Here is a 23150-nt window from a genome sequence, read left to right as displayed (position 1 = left end):
GATTGGTCTTGTAGGTGGGGGGTGGGGGAGAGGTGGGCAGTGTGACTTTGGCAGCCCTGATTTGTTTTGCTGATTAACTTCTACTTTCCTTGTTTCTTTATTTAAAACAAACTTTCCCTAGCAAAGCTTCATTCCCACTGACCAGCATGTTAGTAGGATAGAAGCGAGCTATACAGCAAAGACCATAGTGTTAACATATGTTACACCTGCTCTCTCTTCTTTGCTTCTCCAATCCTTTCTAGATCTGTGTGGAGCCAGTTAGGAGAGCAGGGAGACACAGGGTAAGAGGGAGGCAAACCCATTTCCTGCCGGATAAAGTCAGCTCTCCCAGAGTGTTCCCACCCTGTCCCCCACTCCGTGCTCTGTATTTTCCTTCCACCCAAAGAAAAATTCATTCTATAAGGAGATCCCTTTATGTCCCCCTCTTCAAAGAATCTTCCCTTGATCGGTACTCCAACTCAATCTTTTCTTTCTCTGCAATTCAAATTTCTGTTGCCCAGACTCTTCACTACTGAACATCAACTCTCAGGGACGTCTCTCTGCAGCCTAAAAGGGTACAGGAGCTTCTGAGACCATTTAAGGCTCTAAAGTATGCTAACAGAAGTTGAGTACATTCTCCTCTCTCAGATAAACTGGAAGATATCTTAAGCAAGTCATCTGTACTTCCGAAACACCAAGTAGACATCATGGGTGGGAGTTTCAGACCAGGTAGGAAGTGAGCGTCACGGAATGTGGGGAGCTCCTTGGGGGTTGGTGGGAACATGTCAGGGGTCCTCATATCCCTTTAAGAGGTAGCTGTCTAATCAACCTATTTCAAGGGATAGTCTTGATTTCATGCTGAGAAGGAATATGTGTTTCTGCAGATAAATCAATCCTCTAATAGCAATAAATAATCCACTTGGACATCCTAGTAGATTTACTTCAAATGAATCATGTTAAACTATTTTTTTTTCCTCTGGGGCAAGAATACTATTTGCAGATATCTGCAAATTTGGAAAGAGAGTTGTTTCCTAATGGAACTATTTTGAAGGAAGAAGATGGAAGAAAAGCTCTACTACACACACACACACACACACACACACACCCCTCTCCCCGTCTCCTGCCCCACCCCAAACTCCCTCCAAGTCTTCTTTCTCTTTAAACTACCTGCTTATAAATAATATCTGATAAACATCTCACTAAAAATGCATCTGCTTTTATATTAAACTTCAGCTAAATCTCCATTCCTGGACCGTATCATTCAAGTACTTGAGTGTGTGTGTCTACTTTTGCCCCTTTCATCGATAGTGCATCAAAATAAGTGGTTTATTTACAGATAACTAAAGTTCTGTGTGTGTGCCTAGGCGACGTTCAACTTATTTAACAATTGTGATTAGTAAATATCCTGGAAGATGGTTAGAATTAAATTTTTAATACAATCCTAATGTTGCTGGATTCCCACTAACACAATTATAGTATTTATCGCAGCCAACATTTACCAGACTTGACCATGTGTCAAGCTCTTTTCTGAGTGCTCTGGTAATTTCCCCAGTAACACATAAGGTGGGGCTATTTACCTTATAGTTGCCTTGTGCCTGACAATTTACACAGGTATAAGTAGTGGGATCCAGTCTCTTACCCAGGCAGCCTGACATCAGAATCAGTCCTCAGACATACTCTGAATTAAAAGTAATCCATTGTGACTATCCTAACACTACCCACCCCCCCCCCAAAGCAAATTGACCTCCCAATAGGACAAATAAACTCATGTAAATTCATGTACAGAAATCTAACTTTCCTCACTTGATATAAAATGTATTCCTTTTTTTTTAAGATTAAAAAAATGAAAGTGATCCATTGTAATAGTCCCAAATAATTTGCTTTATTGTGGTTTCTTGACTGCTTGGATACTAAGACAATGAAAAAGCAATCTCAATAAATTTTGTCCTATCATCCTAAAAAAAATTACCAACCTTCATGCAGGCGTTATAGAGCAAGTCTGAGTTTGTACTAAACTAGAAAACAACAAAAGCATGCTTTGCATCTAAGGTAATTCATAGGATTAAAACAAATAGCAAATGGATGTTCTCATTTAAAAGTGAAAGGCAGCAGAATGTGCCACCCCAAAATATGACTGTAGGAGTTTGGGACATGCAACCCCATGTATACTGTATATTGGTTATCTGGGGCCGTAGGCACTTGGAAAAGCAAATGGAGGGAGAGGCTTTCTCTGAACTCTCCTCATCTGCCTCAAGGCAGATCCTTCAAAAGGAACTCAGTTGTCATAAATCCCCTCCTGGGAGTGTCGTCAACCAGGGAGAACTAACTCTGGTCACATGAGAGGATCCTCTCATCTTTTCTTCCAAGGGCCCATTCATCTTTCTTAGAAATCATTTGCTCTCCCGTAAGAAGCCTGCATCCCCTCTCCCCTTTCACTATGAAGATAGAATTTAAGCCTGAATTCTAAGCTACCTCAAGGAGTTACTCATTTTTCTCCGACTATCTCCCATGTACACATGATGTATGCATGATAATAAACTTCTGTTTTTCTCTCGTTAATCTCTCTTTTATTACATGGATCTCAGCTAAGAACTCAGGATAGAGAAAAAAATAATTTTTCCTCCCCTACAACAGTCTTCTCTGTTGTGTGAGTGCCCTGGGACCATTAAGGTAAAAGAAATCTGCGCACAAAGGAACTGGTATACTGGAAGTTACGCAGACTTGAGGACTCAGGAAAAAGTAGGAGGAGAAGGAGGACCTTAAAGAGAGTTGAAGCTGATGACATTTGATGTTTGTGAGCTTTGACAGTCTGACAGTGAGGTTTCAGATGAACTACCTTTGCCAAATGGAGGCATTACTTGATTAGTCACAGGTACAAGGAATGTACTATGGGAGACAGTTAGTCCCTGTCCATTCTCCAGAGCTGTTTTTTTTTTGTTTTTGTTTTTTTACCACTCTTACACAACCCATGAAACCCAAGGGTACTCCAAGACTACACTCCAGATTCACTCACCCATGTTTGCCACCTACTTGTTCCACAACCACCACAGAATGAAAAAGAAAAAAGGGTCATCCACACAGCAGGTCACTTGGAATCAGAACTGATAGTCCAGGTAGAGGTAAACTGAGAAGTTCCCCAACAAGAAAGCATCATCTATTTGACCTAACTAGACCACGTTTAAGTTCTTCCCTTGTTTCCATCACTAAAAATTCTAAATTAGCATGTCACGTAAGGCATAATAAGAATGTCAAGGTTCTGGGTTGCTCTTAGCAACATCTATTAATCTGAGCTTCTGTCCCTTTTTACTAAAGAATAGTAACCAAGGTCAGAATTGGCAACATTCGTTGGCATTGAGATTGCCCACAATTTCTCCCTTTCCAGTGATTATTTAAGTGCTTTAAAAGTACGGCTTCTTTCACTGTTCTTCAGGGCAAGACAGAAGGAGAGGTTGATTTTCCAATGACTGTTGTGACTTGGCGTTTGTACTTAGACTTTCCACTGCTTTCAAGTTTCAGTTTGGGGACTTCAAGGGTTTGGTACAAAGTGCAGCAGCTCATGCCTGCTTCAGGACTGGAGGAGGGGTGCGGGGGAGAACAACAGGGATTCTCAGTCAGTGTCAAGAATTTGCTTCTTTAGAATGCTTCCCTAGAATGGCTGTATTTTTAGAGAGACCTGTGTTCACAGTGCTGGTAGAATTAAAAAAAAAAAGAGAGAGAGAGAGAGAGAGAGAGGTTTTGTTTTGCTTTGTTTTGTTTTATTTGTTTGTTTTTAAGGTTGGGCACAGAGGAGGGGAATTCTATCCTTAAAAACAAACGAACAAAACAAAACAAAAAAAACCAACCAACAAAAACCATAAAACATCACCTTTTCCAGCAGTTAAATGGTCTATAAGACCCCTGGCAGGTTAGAGGTTTAGAGGTCCTGTTTCTGAAGCATGAGTGAGAAGCTTAGGGGTAATCGGAATCATCCCAGAGCGGGAGAAGGTAGAGTGCCTTTATGATGGTTTGCATTTTACATAGGAGGGATGGCAGGTAGAAAGTATTAAAGGACTTTCACACATATAATACAAAATCCCCCCAAAATCAGGTTCCGTCTAGAGTCTAAAGACCTAGACCTCCTGTTGAGCTCTGGGGTAAAATAGGGGAAAAATTTAATAATACAGTGAAGTTTCCTCTCAATAAGCAAACGTTTTCACTCCCACTCACTTCCTTTACTCCAAACAGGAGGCAGAAAGGACACCCTGGCTTACGAGTTCAGAGGAGCTAGTCTGCTGGTTGCTTAACAATCTCAGTGAAAATGCTTTACAAACACACTACGGGACAAAAAACATGGAGAGAAAGAAGCTAGAGAATTCAGAAGGAATAGCAATAGAACATTTTTGTGATTTCCGTGTCTTCTCCAACGTCTGCCTCCATTTCCGATTTAATCAAGGCTGCTTGTGTTTATGCAGCTTTGAGCAGACCCCGCTACTTTGCTGATGCTCAAAGAACACATTATCCACATTTGAAGCAATTTTCGTGTAAATGATTGTGCTGCGAACCTCCAAGGGTCATTCAAATATTTTCTGAGAAATTGGCTCCTTGACGTTCTTTCTTAGAATGCCATGTGTTTCATTTTTGCACAGAGGAGATGACAGGCTGGGCATTCCAACAGGAGTTTAGTTAATTTAGCTAATCCCTGTCAAGAGAAATGAAGTGATGGGACTCATAAGGCCAGTCCCAGCCCCAAGTTACTCCTTCCCTAATGGAAAAAGCAAAACACGCAGTGTGGTTTTGCAACTGGGCAAGTTTAGAAATATTTTTGAGCTTTCTGTTTTGCCAAGGGTTTCATAAAAAACTCTCTTCTTTCTATTTCATGCCAAAAAATGTCACCCCATAAATATGTTTTCCCATATCTGGCTACATGTCCGGGATTTCTTCTTTCCTAAGAATAAATCATTTTTTCTGGGGTATAAAAATGCCACTTGCTCTATCAGATTAAACATATCTTTATATAGAAAAGGTATTTGAAACATTCCACAGTGGGTCTAAGGAGGGATCCTTACTTAATATGATTTTGTTAAATTAACTTTGATTAAATATTTGGTCTTTGAATTCTTTATGTGACTCTTAATGGAAAGTTCAGGCTTGTTTTATAACACTTCCAATTCTATTTTTTTTTTTTTTCTCACTGCCCTCATACCATTCCACTTTGCTAGAAAGCATTAAACAAGAATTAATTTCTGTCTTTGACCAAAATAATACCTTGGAAATGATACCAATGCAAGGGAACCCTCTGGGTTCTATTCTCTATCTGCATATTTATCTGCATAGTTCAGCCCTCAGGGTTCCAAGAACTCTAGCATTAAAAGAGTGTGAACTTGCAAATTAGCTGTCAAGTTTAATAGCAAGTGAATAACACCACCCAGAGCTGACTTGTTTCCATTTCTGGAGTCCTATTGATTTTGCTTTTAGGTAAAACACAGACACATAGGAACACTGAAAAGTAGCATTTCATATGTGCTGGTTCAGTATTTTCTTTTTTACCAGCTAAAAATGGTAATTACATTCACAGTCAAAAAGCTGAATAAATCATCTGAAAGTGGAGAAAATAGGATAAAAACAACAACATGCTTGAAATAGCAATCGTTGTATGCTTAATATGTGATCAATATTTATAGAGAAATAAATTGCAGCATTAGCTCTCATAAACCACCACCTGAAGAAATACAGTACAGATTTAAACCTTAATATTGGACAACTTTAATACATGGTCATCTGTTCCTGATGTGTAACAAGTCATTGTAAGTAAATCTACTGTAAGTAAGTATTCTAAGCTGATCTATAATGTTATTGCTAGTTAGCTGGTTAATTTTTAAAAATCTCTGTGTGTTAGTGTGTGAAGGGGTCTTTGCATGTGTGCCTGTGTTCTGGAAGCAGGGAGAGGGCTATGGACCTTTATAGATGGTTTCCTCTAAACTTTCTGGTTTATAAATCTTTGGCATTTTTTTTAAAGATTTTATTTATTTATTTGACAGATAGAAATCACAAGTAGGCAAAGAGACAGGCAGAGAGAGAGGAGGAAGCAGGGTCCCCACTGAGCAGAGAGCTCGATGTGGGGTTTGATCCCAGGACTCTGGGATCATGACCTGAGCCAAAGGCAGAGGCTGTAACCCACTGAGCCACCCAGGTGTCCTAAATCTTTGACATTCTTAAACATCCCAAAATCACAAGCTTATTCTATTTGGAGAGCACATACAGATGAGGACATGCAAACATTTCAGAAAGAACACACGAAAATATGATTCTGAAAAGTGGCAACGTTGCTTGAAGAGTAAACCAAGATTGTCTTCAAAGATTAACGCTACACCGAGAAACCAAAGGATGGAAGAAATAGTTTTGCTCGTCTTCAACCCACAGTCATCTGCCACACCTGGTACCCAATAAAATTTCCATCCCTATCCCATCTAATCATCACACGGCCCCTTCTCCCTCATTCGTGGGGAATTAGTTATTTACATTTTGAAACTGTCAAGCATCTCAACGCACTTACGTTTTGTTGAACCAGGTCTCCCATGGTAAACGGTAAAACCCAGCACAGTGAGCCTGCTTCCAGGAAACGGCGAATCAGCATCGTGATGCACCCAAGCCAGAAATAATACCCTCCATTTGCTGCAATTGGTTTAGTATCAGTGCTATAAAAAATAGATGACGGAAAACCGAAGCCTTTCACAGAAATACAAGTCTGCCGTGTGTGGCTTCTACAGGACTGGAGCAGAGCGAGACGGTCTTAGTTATACATTGAACTTGGGCTTCATCCTAGGCTGGCCAGCAGACGCACGTGCACCGCGTACTCACGCCGTGGCTGTTGGGGCGCTGGGTGGTGCCCACGCTGGCGATGCCTGGCTCTAATTACAGAAAGGACAGAGCGCTAAAGGTATGCCCTCCAATTAGAAGTCTTTTGGCATAGAAACTTCAGTCTATGGGGTATCTCGGTGGGGTGGGCCGGCCAAGTGATCTATGGTGCTTGGCTTATTCTCTTTGCTTTTGCAGAAAGGCAATTTCCAACACAAAAGTGTTCCTTGGCTTTGGCATCAGGAAAGTCGGAAGCCAGTGACATCCAGGGTGGAAGGTCACCCAGCCTGTGTCGTGGCACAGAGAGAGAGTTGCTGTAAGGCCAACATGCAAAATAAGCACCTCAGATCAGCTCTCAACGTGTGATTTTTTTTTTTTTTTTCTTTTTCTTTTTGGCATGGAATTGGAGCCAACGATTGTGTAGAGAAAGTCTAAGTAAAAATTGCAAAATTAGGACCTGTGGTCCGTGCCTTGCTTGACGATGACCATGTCTGTGAATCCAAGAATGCTGACCATGATGGACATAAAGACATCAAGGAGATTATTATTTGGAAATTTTAACTTTAGGTAGGAGAGAACAACTGGAGTCAAAAAGGAAAAAGGCAGAGAGACTCAGAGAGAGAAATGCATGGAAAATATCTTCTGCTTCTCCAGTCCTATCTCTGCTTTGGAACCAGATGTTAGGCCCGAGACTTACTTTCCTCTCTTCCTTGTGTTATGCACCCCTGCTTTTGCGGCCCTGATTGGACACTACGCTAGAATCTACACAAAGTAAACCCAAAATGTTCTTTTGTTTTTGTTATCTGCTTTATTTCTGGTCCATTACGTGGGACTAGCTCAGCCCCCAATCACACACTGGCCAGCTTTCACCGGCAAACTTGAATGCTTGGTCTTCGGGGTGATTATGAAGACACCCACCACCTCCCACCACAGCTGGGCCTGCACCCCATCCTGGCTGTTGTTGGCTCGTCCTCTCCCTGACCCTTCAGGACTTCCACGCAGCCTCTAGTCGCCCCAAGGTTGGAGGCCCTTCCCGATCCTCTCACTCGCCTTTCTCTGAAATTGCTCTCTCAATTTCCTTGCATTCTCTCTGATTTAACTCGCCCGACTGGCTTCTTTCCTCTGCTCCTTCTTGGTGGCGATTATAATTTCCGACTCTCAGGGGTCAGCCCTCGCTCCAAGAATGTGGGTGTGGACTTCAAAAAACCCTTAGAGAATCTTATCTTTCAAACCTGTCAGGTGCCACTTTAGGATTATTCGGTTCTGAAAGCAAGCAGTGAGTAAAAACAAAACCAAACCCACTGACCTTTGTAAAAGCAGTACCCATCTGCACACATCAGGAGCCCTGTCTGTGGGGACAGACTCCTGGGCTTTGCATCCTGTTCTCACCATTGACTGGCCCTTTAACCTTGCATACTGCGAAAGGGAAACAGTGGTGGTATCTAGTTTATAGGTTGGTCTTTCACTTACTCAGCCGTAACAATAAACATTGAACAGAAGTTTCAAAGTTGAAAAAAAATTAAAGATACACCTGTTAGAGTAAAAAAGGTAAGAAAATATAGGGAAGTTAGGAGAGAGGAATAAAAATCAGGAATCTGGCATCAGATAGATTCTCAGGGTTTCCTAATCAGTGACCTCTCCTATTTGAGGTGGTGGTTCTAACTGAGAACATGTATACATGAAGCGCCTACTTAATGAGCACTGCCCACTACCACTCCACAGCTGCACAGCCCTCAGCACGTGTTAGCACCCTCCTTAACTCTGAAGAGGCACAGTGAGCATGGCCACCAGTGGCTGTGAGCCCTGCGGGCGTGGGCAGTACCAGCTCTAGTTTCCTGAGAAAGGATCTCATTCATGCCCATCTCTGAAAGCACCCTAGATTTGGACCATGGATCTCCAGATGGGGTAAGATTGAGGTTTTGCACTGTTACTCTTTAGTAGACACACTATCTTTTTTTTTTTTTTTTTTTAAGTTACCATATTTTTACAATAATTTCCATTTATTATATATTTTTTGTAGCATCCTAGTGTGAGACAGGCTAGTTTGACAAGGTGTGGCTTAAAGATTTATGGTTAATAAATTATTTGACCTCACTAAATTTCAGCACAGCCTGAAAACCCAAAGCATTTTGAGCTTGTGGTCTCTTGCGGACCCACTAACTCCTGATATTGCTGTTGATTTTTTTTTTTTAAGATTTTATTAATTTACTTGACAGAGAAAGATCACAAGTAGGCAGAGAGGCAGGCGTGGGGTGGGGGGAAGCAGGCTCCCTGCGGAGCAAAGAGCCCGACTCAGGACTCGATCCCAGGATCCTGAGATCACGACCCGCGCCGAAGGCAGAGGCTTAACCCACTGAGCCACCCAGGTGCCCATTGCTGTTGATTTTATAAAGACTGCCCCACCTGTTCTCTCATGACTTTGTAGGATGGGGAAGGAGCAATAACCCCTCAGGCAACCAGTGTCAAACCAGCCTACAAGTTTGTAATTATTTATTCCCCATTGTCTTTTACTCCCAAGGATGAAGACGGAGAGCTAAAAAGTATATTATGCAGTGATTTATTGCTTCCTTTCAGTAACACCCAGGCCTCTAGAGCTGTTTCTTGGTTCTGTAGTTTACTATTTTGTACCCCTGTCCTACTCCCGCACACTCCATGGTAGGTGAATGGTTAGACAAGGCAAACTTGATTCCTATCATTTCTGCTCCTCCTCCTCCTAATTCTTCCTCTCTTTGTCTTCCCCCTCAATCTTCTTTTTATTTCCTTATCATTCTGTCCCCCACTTTTGCTTTCTAAAAGTTCACCTGGCCAGATGCTGTTGCAGTGATACGATTCCACTATGATTATGGGAGTGCCGGTGGTTTCAGAACAGTATACCCCACTGTCTAAATTATGGCATTCCTCTATGATTTGGAAATATACTAGTTCCCTGAAGCCTTTTCCAGGGTCCCCAAGAATACCTGGTGGGGATTAGATCCATTTTTTTGTATTACTCAAATAGTCTGTTACTCTAATCTCAAGTGCACTGTATAGTATTTAGTAGAATACTATCTTTTTAAAAAAGATTTATTTACTTGAAAGAGAGAGAGAAAGCATGTACATGCATGAGCAGGGTAGGGGGCAGTTGGAGGGAGAGAGAAAATCTCCAGCAGACTTCGCACTGAGCGTGAAGCCCAACATGGGTCTTGATCTAATGACCTTGAGATCACTGAGCCAAACTCAAGAGTTGGGCACTTAACCAACTGAGCCACCCAAGTGCCCCAGTAGAATATGATTTTAATACTTGGGGAGAATTTAAACTTAAATAATTTCATGGGTAAAAAAATAAAGCACTATCTTCTGGCCACGACTCTTCCTGCCATGTTGGCTCTCCCTGAAAAGTGGGGTCCAGCCCAGCTGTCATGACTATGTCTTTCTTATCATATTTTGCTCTCTTCCCTCATCAGCAAAACCTCTACTATGTCTCTCTACACTATAAACCATGGAAAAGACAACTAAGGGAGAAATCATAGAAGGAATAACAAAATGGCAGAAACAGAGGGGGAGAAAAGGCTTTTCGTCATGGGCGCCCTTGGGTAAGATGTACAGGAGAGAATGTTTTCCCTACACTTAGGTGTCCCAAAATGTTATAGAAGGACGATTCCCTCGTGACTGAATTCAAACCCATTTAGTTGTTCCAGAAAAGTCCTCCACTGACGTCACCCTAGGGCATGTCTTTAGGATTATTTTTCAGAAGCATGATGGATTTCTGGGGATCCTTGGGGTCTCTTTTATCTGATTAGTTGCTTAGATGGGAATGCAGATTGTAGCTCTAGGCTGGACAGGTTACAGTGAGCTAAATCCATCCTGGGTTGATGTACAGTTTGGAAGTCCCCGGAAAATGTTCCTGTATGGAGTTCAGCCTTTGAGAGGAGAATTTCTACCCCCTTCAACCAGACTGCCCTCTGAACCAGTGCAGCCTGGAGGCTGTAAGCTAGAAGCAAGAGATACATCTTTTTTGTGTGATGCAGAAATTTGAATTGAGTTGCAAATGTTTGAATGTGAGCGCAAACAAGCTTCCAGTAATCTGCTTGGAAAGGACTAGAAGGTACAAGTTTATGGGGTCTGTTCAGCGGTGCCTGACTTCTCTCAGTCAGAACCCCACAAAAGAGAAAGCACTCTCTCCTCTCTCAAGGACAGCTGGAAGTTCAAATTCCAGGACTGTATCATCACCGGTCCCTTCCTGGTTCCTACGGTGGCCCCAGACAGGTGCACGAGACCCACAGGTGAGCACGGCAGTGGCTTTTCCTTGCCCTCTCTCTCCGCATGCACTGCTCTGGGCCTGCAGGGGAGAAGGATGTGACATTTGCTGCCTCTTGGACGAGGGTCCTTCCACTTCTCCCCAGATTAGTCTAAACTGTGGTAAGAGCTGGTAGCAAAGCTCACTTTATCTGAAGCACATCTTGTGAGTTTTGGGGTAATCGCCTGAGTTAGACCGGGCTGCTCTCCGGGACACTGCGGAACCAGGAAATTTGCATTTAACTGTACAACACCCAGACCTGTGACCTTGGCTTCATCAGCAAGGACCGGGGTCTGAGAAAGCAAACTGTGGGTCAGAGCCCCAGTGCATGTGAAATAGGCTTACAGGAATCACTGTCCACTTTCAGGTGCCTCACGCATCCACACGTGCTACCTGAGCACGTTTACGTCTCTTGAGTGAAGCTCTTTTTCATCATGTTGGCTTTGATTCACACCATTTGTCCTTGAAAATATTTTTGGTTTAGCAACCCTCCATCTTGCCCTTCCGTATGTCCATCTGCCTCTGGGATGTGAAGTGAGGTGAGATGCAGACCAGCGTGCCTTTACAAATGGCACAGTCTCTCTGCACAGCGCAGGAAACCTTCCCTCTCTAGCCAATCCCAGCTCTCAAGGGAGGGCTCTCTGGGGGAGTTTCAGGAGGTGAAAACTGATGGTGAGAGGAGGTTTATTATGGGTTTTGTTATCTGTCATTTTGACATCAATGACATTTGGGCATAGAATTGATTTGTTAGCTACCTCAAAGCAATTTTCCAATCTAATTAGATTTTGTTAATGAGCTAATTCATCATTTTTGTTTGTTTGTTTTTAGGAATCCAAATAATGTACTGAAAAATAATGGCCAAACCTGACTTACTATATATTAGAGCTGGTTTACATTCTACCTTCGGCAGCTCTCAGATTTCCCTGGGCTGTTTCTGAAGCCTAGTTTATTGAAGAGTTCCTATGCTCTCCTGCACGAAGAAGCATCTTTCCACCTGAAGAAATGAAGGGCTCTACCTACATTACTCTTGGAAGATACTCTGAGCAACAATGCGAGGGAACCCCACACTGAGATGGTCTTTTTTCCAGAGGGTGGCAGATAGTGCCAAAAGTGTGTTTAGAAATACAGCTCTGTTTGCTACAGGTATGGCTTGGTATTTTTGTTTGTTTTTAACACACATTTAGTCTCTCTGCTCAGCAGGGAGCCTGCTTCCTCCTCTCTCTCTGCCTGCCTCTCTGCCTACTTGTGATCTCTCCTGTTAAATAAATAAATAAAATCTAAAAAAAAAAAAAACTTAAAAAAAAGGGGGGGCGCTGGGTGGCTCAGTGGGTTAAGCCGCTGCCTTCGGCTCAGGTCATGATCTCGGGATACTGGGATCGAGTCCCTCATTGGGCTCTCTGCTCAGCAGGGAGCCTGCTTCCTCCTCTCTCTCTGCCTGCCTCTCTGCCTACTTGTGATCTCTCTCTGTCAAATTAATAAATAAAATCTAAAAAAAAAAAAAAAACTTTAACACACATTTAGGGAACTTCGATCTAGACCATTTTAATAAAAACTGGTCCTGATAAAGCCATAGAATTCCACTGTCACCGGTAGAAATCCATGTCTGCATTGCCTTTACTCAAACTCTGGAGTGGTACCAAGGGAGGGCACTGAGCAACACAGTCTTCCTGGGACACGGAAGGATCTCTAGGGCACCTGAGGAGGGAAGCACTGGGACAGTCGGTAGAAGTTGCTGTTGCAAAAGCCATTGGGTTCTGGGACTGCTGGGAGCCACAGCCTGGGGTAAAAAACTATGTTGCCAAGAGCAAACAGCTTCCAGGAACTGCCCCGCTCTGAGCTACCTCTGGGAACAGCAGACACTGTCAGAGAAGATTTAATTGCTTTGAGCTTCTTGCCTTCTTGATCTCCCACTGTGAGTCATCCTTCAGGGAGAAGGAGGTAAAGTGCTCACGTTGTATTGAGCAAGAACAAGAAAGAAAGAAAGAGAGAGAGAAGGAAAGAGAGAAATTTTTCTCCTCAAAGCTGGAGGACATTGGCTATCAGAGCTAATTATATACAATTACTTAATCTCATGGACCTCGGATTCCTGGTCATTCTGGGTCAAATTTACAGAGACACTTGTATTAAGTTGTAGAACCTCTGGGTATATGGATTTTGAAGCCAGTGGGATTTTATGAAGGAAAGAAACTCTAAAGGTAAATTAGTCCCGTATATGCAGTAACACTTTAGGAAATAATTTTGGAGCTGTGGCAGAGGCAAAAGCAGAATGGGCCAGAGTAGACTAGTTTGCCTAGAGTTTCTGGATCTCACAGGAGACTTTCAGTTGCTCAAGTAGACAAGCAAATACAGAAATGGAGACCAAAGCCTTTAATGCAACCAAGAAAAAAAAAAAAGAGAGAGAGAGAGAGAGATTGCATGCCTACCATGCCTACCAAGTGTGTACCACCAAGTATACACCCATTAATATCCTTATAAACAAAAAAAATTAGAAGCTATTCTTTGGAGATTATTGCTCACCCAGTGCCCCAACCAAGTGCTATGGCTTCATTTTCCATCTGTAAACACTGGCTAGGCTGGTTGCTAGGTATATTCACTGGGGAAATAGGAAACTGTTTATATGTGACCACTTGGATGAATACATGCAAATACTTCCCTTTGAGTCCATCATCACATTGCGGAAAGACTCTCTGGTGTAGATCCCGGATGCTGAGAGTCACACAAACCCAAGTTAGAATTCGGGCTCTACCACTCACTACATGTGTGACTTGCAACAAGTTCTTTAGCTCGTCTGAAGCTATTCCCCATTGTAAGTGAAAAGGATGCTATAAACCATCATTTTAAGTGTCAACTATCTATTATCAGATACAAAATTCGGCTTCCTTCAATCACCAATGAGCTGTGGGCTTAAATTTGCTCGTAACTTCAGCAATACTTCCTCTTCCCCATTGGAAAATATCAAGAACTTGGAGCACACATGCATTTAGACACTGTATCCCTCAAATCATATATTTAAAAAGAATTTCACAATTCAATAACATTGTATCATCCATAATAATAGTTAAGATAATCAGCATGTTCTGTTCTAGTCACATGGCACAATGAAAAGTTCTAGAAGTCAATCAATGGCTGCTGTGGAATCCCTAAATATGGTTTTCACCAAGATTTATTGATAAAGTCAGTACACTCTTTGCATATGGAAAATAAATGGACTAATTCCAGAGTAACAAATGAGCACCCCTTTCAACCACATTTCCTACTGTGTTGCTCATTTGAGAATTAAATGCTCCCTCCTGGTGCAGTGAGTAGTGCTAAAGACTGATATGGAAATTGAATGAGAAAATGTGGTTCTTTGTTTTTTTTGGCTTTCATTTGGACTTTGGAACTTGGGGGACAAACTAAAAGCTACTTAGGAGCACTTATTCTTTTTTCTACTTCTTCTTTTGATACAGTTACTTTCTCTTCTTCTTGACCTTATGTGGGTGTTGAAATTTAAATCACATGAACAAGTAGCAATCAAATCCCCCATTACATGTATCAAATTTCAAGGGATGCACAAAATTTACAGCACAGCTTCTGTCTCAAAAAGTTTATAACCTTGTTTGGAGGAGACAAAACCAATCCCATGAAAAGTTCATGATAGAAGATTTAAACAAAGATGCAAACAAATCACAGATGAATTGTTATTTAACATGGGCACCTAAATTAATTCCTCATGAGTGCTATTAGTCCTAAATACCACATGCATTTGGAAAAGAGAGAAATCTATGAGCTTTTCAGTTAAGATTGAGGTAGAGGGCATGGGGGAAACAAACTCTATGAAAAGAATGTTGGTGGCATGGAGTCAGTCTGGACATAGGAAGTAGTGCTGAGACTCAATGATGGGGAAGACCAAGGACAACGTGAAATGAGGCAAACCCAGGACAAAGTGAGATGAACTGAAAACCAGCGAACATCTTGGACATTATGCTAAATTGGGTGGCCAACAAGCAAAGAATAGGCATCCTTAGGCAAAGCCAATCTCTGCTAAAGCTTGAGGAAGACAAATCGAGGGCTGTGAGGGGCAGGAGAGGAAGCTGCCCAGCTGTCCTTGGAAGATAGTTGAGGTGTTCTGAATGCTGTAGATACACGTTGAACACAACAGGAGAGTATGTGTGTCCACACGTATCCATGCACATAAGCAGATGGAGTTCTAAGAGCAGAGAAAATACAGAACAACAGGAAACCAAGGAAAGATGCCTGACATTCCCCGGGAGAAGCTTAGGCACAAAAACAATTGGAACAAGTCCAAGATGCTTTGGAGAAGGGTTTGTTTCTAGTTAGTATCTATTTGGTTAGATATGAATTTAAGCAACAAATATTATAATGGTTGGAATTTAATATATCCATTTACTTTTAAAAGTAATATGTTCAGCCCCATCACCCTTTTTTAATATGTTGAAAATAACTTCCATCAAAATCATGCCAATAGAAAGCCATGATATGCTGAGCACACTTTCTTTTCAGAAAGAATTCAGATATAATGAGTGGAAAATTGCCTTAAAGAAAAGATTGAAGGAAGTGACAACTTAATTAAACCCAGCTACTGGTCCCATTTTATATTTGTCTTTCCAAACTGCAAAGAATTCTGACCTATTTAGTCATGACAGAACATATCTTCTAAACAATCTGTATCTCTTTGGAGGCAATGAATGGACATTTATCAAAGACGAAAACATTGCATGTCTCTTACTCATAATATTTGATCTTTAAGTTAGTCTTAATATGTTACATTTAGAGTACCAGGAGAACCTTCAGCCACATATGTAAAGCAGTGACAGAGATGAAAGGCATTCCACAAGGGGGCTACTGATCTCAGAACGAGTTAACAGTCATGAGTATTTTATGGGTTACTACAGCACATTAGCCACAAACAATTTCCATCCTAGGAAGTACACTTAGTGCAGCTACTGGTGCATAATAAATATTTGATCCTAATTAGACCTAATGAATGAATCTTAATTCTGTATCCATAATGCTTTTGTAGGACAGTGACCCATAAATTAAAAAAAAAAAAAGTTTTGGGGGTGTGGGTATAGAACTAAAGCCATTTTAATACCACTAACATTTTTCATTTCTCTAAGTTATTTGGTGATGATAAAGAATTGTCTGGAAGTCTCTTTTAAATGACAGGTTATGGTATAAACACACACCTAGACACACATATTATCAGGAGAATTATAAAGTACGTAAAGATTCAATATTATGTACTTTATAGTAAGAAAATCTTAAATGTCCTTTGTTTAATTTATTTTAATTCATTGAGGAATTCAAGGTAAAATATGATTTCTAAAAATTTAATCTCACAAATTTTAGTTGGAGTACTGATTTGGGATTTGACAGATTCAAGTCTGTTTCTAAAGATTATTTATAAAAATTTTCTTCTCAGATAAAGTAAAAAGGATAACAATTTCATTTGGCAGAATTAAAAAAAAAAAGTCTTGTCGATTCTTTACTTTTTTTTTCCTTTATAGAGAGAGACAGACAGCATAGGGGGAAGGAAAAAAGAGAGAATCTTAAGCAGGCTCCATACCCAGTGCAGAGCCCAATGTGGGGCTCCATCTCACAATCCTGAGCTGAAATCAAGAGCTGGACACTTAACTCTGAGCCAGCCAGATGCCCCTTCTTTACTTTTAATCGTTAACTTGTATCCTCTTAGAAGGCAAAAATATTTAGTCAGCATTGTCCATAAGATATATATGTAACTTAAATACTTTCAAATGAATTTTTAAAAAGTTACATTCTATCATGATTTCCTATTGTTTTAAAGTCATGGCGCCATGATTTTCTAAAATTATTCACTTATCTTTTAAAAAATATATCCTTGAGAAATGTTATCTGCATATATAATTATACAACCTATTAAGATACATTGACATATTACACAACAGAGTCATGTAGCTCTGTAGTTTTATCAACTGTGTCAAGTTGGCCAATGTCTGTACCCTGTAACCTTCAAATTCTAGAGGGTGCAACTCAAGGAAATTTTATACCAGTGCAGGTCAGTGGAGTGTGGGGGTGAGAACTGGGGTGGAGGAAGGCTTCTGTTCCAAGCAGTAATTTGGGAACAGACCTAGTTGGTCATCATGCTGGACACTCCCTTGGTCTTCCAAGCGATCATGCTCCTTTGGTGACTGACAGTCTTGTTTCCCATAGCACATGTCTAGTTTATGGGAAAGATTTGATTAGTATCACCCGTATCTTTGTCTTAACACGGGGAAAAGTCACGGCCACCTGGAATGAGACTATGGACTCCACTCTCCTTAGACTGTATCAGAATCATGCTCCTTTAAAGTACTTGAAGGGAAAGTCACAAAAAAATAATAGGCACCAGAAATATCACAGATGTGAGGCCTCTGACATGTAAGACACTTTCTTAGTTCTAAGATACACAACTTGAAATTTGGTAGAAACATCAGATCCCGAATTATGATAGCCACGATTTTACTGGCAGACAATTGGCAAAGAAGACAGAACAACAAAAACTGTCATAGAGCTCAGAAGTAGCAACAAGTTAAAAAAAAAAAAAAAAAAACAAAACAGATTTGGCTAGCAAGCAGGGACCAGAGCACCCATTCACTCAGATCACAAGAGCCAAAGGTCTCATTTTGACCTTCTTACCATTCAAGAAACATCATGTAGAACACACCACCAATACCATTTTGGACTATGAACACTCTTAGTCATTCTTTCAAGACCTTTCCTTCTAATTACATATAAAGATGGCAATGGCTTCTCATTTCTCATATCTCATTTGAAGTAAAAATCTTTTGTTTGTTCATCTCACTTATTCTGATCTCCTACACAGTCACACTGATAAAAAGAACAAATTTAACTTCGAATGTTAGAAAACAGATCTGAAGTAAATATCAGTGTATTATTTGATCATACACTATTAAATGTAAAGCAAAAACAAAAAAAAAATGTTTAAAGTCCCCAATTTTTACAAATGTTTTACAACATTTACAAATGTTGTGTTTTAAAGCAACCATAAAATCAAGGCAGCTTGATGTTAAACAAATGAAGACATCCAGGAATTTTAATGCTGTGCATAATTTAGACCAGTGGTAGAAGTAAAGTCAGCTGGACCCTTTGCTTACAGCTTCTTGGAGGGAGAATTTTCCAAGAATATCAAATAGAAGATATGCAACAGAATCTCTTGTCAATCCAACTCATGATTGTCAATTTGTTCATGCTATCAAAAATCATGACTCACATTTGAACACGTATCTCTATAAGATTTAAAGATTACTGTAATTCAGATTAAAAATTTCTCTTCAGTACAGTATAATCATACAGTAGAGTATAATTTTTCTGTTTAATTTAGATGGGTTTTTCATCATGTTTTCCAAAAATGAGACTATTCCATGAAGTTTACTAGGATCTTGGATCTTGGTTCTAAAGAAGTAATATTGATCAGCCCTCAAAATTTAAAATTTTTTTTTAAAAAAGTGTATATTTGAAGCATCCAAAGCTCAAGCAGTAATTCTGTTCCAAGCAGTACTCACTGTTGAGCATGGCCTGAACTCTGCATAGCTTTAACTATACATGGTCAGCCTACACAAATTTATCTGCTATATGCACTTATAGGTAACATAAGTTAACACCCAGGGCTGGATACTGAAGAGGTTTTCCATTTCCACTTTTGAGCTGGTTTCCTCGTTGAACTACATGGAAAGCCAAGAAGCTCATTGTTCAGGTGGTCTGGTTTTCTACTAGAAGACTTTAAGATATTGTCAAGTTTAGTTCACTTCTCTGGACTACAGTAGCTTCTATATGACATAAGATATTGAGTGTGTGCTACGCCCTTTCAGGAAACATGACTTTATAAAAAGAAGCATCTGATTTTGTTGTCATTTCATGATTAACTCCAGAAATGAGACTGGAAATTCATGTATGTGATGAAGGCAGGGCAGGAAAAAAATGCCCTTACTGCCTTTCAAATTTTGATCCCTAAACCTCCTATTAAACTTTGGTCTTTCATTGTACCTTATAACATTTAGAGATTTTTGTTAATGTTTCTTTTCTTCATTAACTTCATATTCAAGAGACTTCAGAAACTAATGCCTTCATAAAATAATCTCAAGGTCTGAATAGCATTTATCTTTGATGTCACTTGGTTTGTACCAACACCACAATTCTATTTTAATGGTTATTCTCAGTCCTAGGAATTTGAGCCAGTGTATTAACTTCTTCAAGGTGATATAATCAAGACATAAAGGCACGATAGTCTAGCATAGAGAAATCCATTTGGTATAGAGTTGCTCCCTATTGTATAATATATCACAAAGACAAGTTAGTCCAGCCAGTTCAAGTCCTTAAAACATCTGGCTTCCCTCCAGTTAGATCTATACAACTGGATGGCAAAGATCAGGCTTCGGTGTTTAAAAATTGATGCCATAATGGTAGCTCTCTTATTTTACTCCTACTATAGGAGTTACCTTCAAGCAATAGCTTATACAAATTGGTTGGTCCCCTGATGTGACTCGAAGTAATAAATGGAACCTGTTGTAGATTATTAACGTAGAGGCTGATGATCAGAATAAAGACTTCTGTATTTGACATCTCTTAGGTAGTTAGAGACTATTGTTCATAGCGTTGCTGACATCAAAGCATCCAACTGTTCCCACAATTAATAAGAACAGCGGAGCAGAAACTCTTGAGCCCTAAATAATTCACAAGTTGCCAATAAATCAAAAATACTTTTGCTTGTGTTACACTTCAGTGTTTTCTTTAGTAAATATATTTATCAATACTCATTTTATAAAATTCAATGAAATAATCCATGTATATAAAAGTTTTTTTTTTTTTTTTTTTTTTTTTTTTGTCACTGTGGTCCATGTGACTTTGCATCGTGATTATCTGCTTGGTAGTTGGAATCATCTGTGGGAAGCACTCAGAGTCATAGTGTTAGGTCTACAGACTTGAATACAAATATTTCATTAAACAGTAGTGCTTATGGATGCAAGTGGTCTAGGGCTTTGGATATATGACCATTGGGTATATGGGCTATAAATAATGTGTATGTTTAAATCAACAAAAAGAATAATCAATCATCAACAAAAGGAAACACTTCAGTTTTTCATGCAAAGGACTTTCGGAATTATATCACTCTACTGCAAGCCAGGGAGTGATCCTTCTATAAGGATCTCTGCCTCTCTGAGCTCCTCTCCAGTAATCTCCCCTCTCTGCAGGCTTCCTGGCTATACCTCAAGCAAGGATGCAATGGTTGCCTTAGGCATTTGCTGGGCCAGTTCCTTCTGCCTAGAACACATCTCCCCCAGATAGCCCTACGCATAGGGCTGCCCTCCATTCTGTAAATCCTCTTTACTTTGCTCTATGTTCAAAGCATTTTTTACTGTCTTACCTGCTATGTAATCTCTTATTCTCTTTATCTTCTATTATTTTTTCTTCCCAGAGGAGTTTAGCTTTTTGGGAGCAGGAATTTTTACCTGTGTTTTACCAGTTGGGGTTCACTGATAAGTCCCCACCACTAGGAACAGTGCTTTCCTCTTAAAGGTGCTCGGACGATATCTGTGTACGTGAATGACTGAGCTCTCTCTGCAGTGATGGCGATGTCAGTGTTGTTCTAAGTTTAGAAATGAAGCATGTCCTGTGGTACGCCAAACGCCTGAGCGAAAGATAAGTTTCTTGCTTAAAGATATGGGGTGGGAGGAAAAACTATTTCTGCCTCATAAAAGGAAGGCATCTTTCAGCTGACAAACTTGAAGAGGTGATTGCTTTTTTTCCCAGTAATTGTCACCATAGCACTCATTATTGGGTTCTCCTGTACTCTTTTCATAGTTGATGCTAAGGTGCTCCATTTGATCTACCTAGAAACAGAATAAGATGTGTGTGTGTGTGTGCTCTTGCATTGGAGGAGAAGAGAGATACCTTTTCCTATGAGGTATATTTAATGACAGTGGGTAAAGGGAACATAGGTACAATTCACAAAATCTCGTAACAGTGGAGGATTAAAGCAGAGAAGACCTAAGAGATTTCTGAAATAGATGAATTGTTAAAGAATGTGGAAGATGGAAATACTTTGATAGGATAAAACTAGAAAGCTGTAAGGAGTTCTCCACAATGATAAATATTCAAAGATAGATGGTGATAGTTCAGATAGTACATCAACACAATAAATCTGTAAGACTCCATAGCTATAATTCCATTAATTGCCTACATGCTTTCATATTACTATTATTTCAAAGTTGATCACATTTTGCAAAATCCTATACTTGTAATCAGTATTCTAAGTTAACTTTAGCAATTAAGTAAGGTTAAATATTCAACTTCTATAAAAAACATGCTTATGCCACAGCACTTTGACATTCTTATGTGGTAAATTTCTGTTTTCCACCGCAAGATGGCTCCTTGAAATGGCGTATACTCAAGGACAGCACAATTTAGGGGACTCCAACAGCCATTTTGATTCCCACTTTATTTGACATATTTCCATTTCCCATCCATGCCCACATTTCCCAGCTCTTGTGTTCAACTCATATCAGGAACAATGGTTGTTTAATTATTGTCTAATATTTATTGAATTAAAGGTAACTCTTTACGACTCTTTTTTACTCCATTTTGTTACTGTCAATGGTTTAGTCAAACATGAGGAAGGAATAACCTGAAAAATTAATAAAATGTATCTATACAGACATCCACTTTGTCATTTCTACAGCATTTTCAAGAGTAATACTGATCTCCGGAAAAGAAATACTGTAAGAGGACTTAGCTGCCTTTTAAAAATAGGGTGCCTGGGTGGCTCAGTGGTTAAAGCCTCTGCCTTTGGCTCAGGTCATGATCCCGGGGTCCTGGGATTGAGCCCCGCATCGGGTTCTCTGCACAGCAGGGAGCCTGCTTGCTTCCCTTCCTCTCTCTGCCTGCCTCTCTGCCTACCTGTGATCTCTGTCTGTCAAACAAATAAAAAAAGTCTTTAAAAGAAAAAAAAAATAAAAAATAAAAATATGAGTTCATGAACATCTCCAGAAACAGGAACACGTGTAACCACATTGCATGCAGTTATTTTTGTTTAGAAAAACACTGACATCCTTAGAATAGCTTGCTGCCGATTTCAAAAATATGATTAAGTCTAAGGAGCAGAAGAAAAAATTATCAATCTACTCTGAATAATTTATTACCACACTATGAAAGCAGAAAATATTTTATTTTAAATGATTGCTATTTCAGTAACAAAATAAAGATGAATAGATATCATTCCAACCACAAGATTTAATTCACACGTACACACACATCCCATACACACACACACACACACACATACACACACACTTGTGTTCATCTATGGAAGAAATACGTCTTTTATGTTGAAATTATGTATTTATTTGAAATGTCATTAAAAGTGAGAAAGAAAACTTTAAACATTTTCTTTCACTTTTAACTCATACGCAAACACCTGACCACATGTTAAAGTACTCAAATACACAGCTGCAATCAGTAAGGTCTTTATTCATTGAGGAATTTCATTTCAATAATCCTCTGTTAAACTTTTTCTTGGACGTTTATCTTGAAAATCCCTACTTAAAGCTGAAATAAGTTTTTCTCCAAAGTCACATTCATCTCTCATAGATCATTTCAGAAATCATACTCCTTCAATATTTAAATAGGAGCAAATACAACATTATCTCTATAATCCATGGAGAATTTATATATAGTAGCCTAGCTAGCTATCATTCTCATGATGTTTCTCCAAAAGACAAAGGCCACTACACAAGTAGACTTATATTCAGACAGTAGATATTCGTGGTGGTCTTGATATATATGTTTTTAGAGGGATCATACTCATAATCTCTTTATTCTTCAATCTCAGCTGATCAGGAAAGGGCTCTCATTCTAGGAATAACGCCACATGTCTTCTGATTCCTACTCCGAGTAATTCATCTTACTCCAAGTAATTATGTCACTAAGTTCCGAATCTAGAAGTCTCTTTGTCACTGATTCCTGGTTCTCAAAATTGCAGACTCTTCTCTCAGCCTCCTGAATTTTTCTTTCATAGTCCTCTTTA

The 23150-nt window shown here is 39.8% G+C and overlaps 1 protein-coding gene across 18 annotated transcripts in view; it reads right to left on the bottom strand.

The window, feature by feature from the left end:
• SORBS2 (sorbin and SH3 domain containing 2) overlaps positions 1–23150 on the bottom strand; it is a 209601-nt gene that overhangs the window by 138977 nt on the left and 47474 nt on the right. The gene's annotated exons all lie outside the window — the stretch shown is intronic.

Source organism: Mustela lutreola, chromosome 18, assembly GCF_030435805.1.
Source record: "Mustela lutreola isolate mMusLut2 chromosome 18, mMusLut2.pri, whole genome shotgun sequence".
Classification (NCBI taxonomy): Eukaryota; Metazoa; Chordata; class Mammalia; order Carnivora; family Mustelidae; genus Mustela; species Mustela lutreola.
The sequence above is the reverse complement of the archived record's forward strand: the minus strand, read 5'-3'. Positions and strand labels throughout refer to the sequence as shown.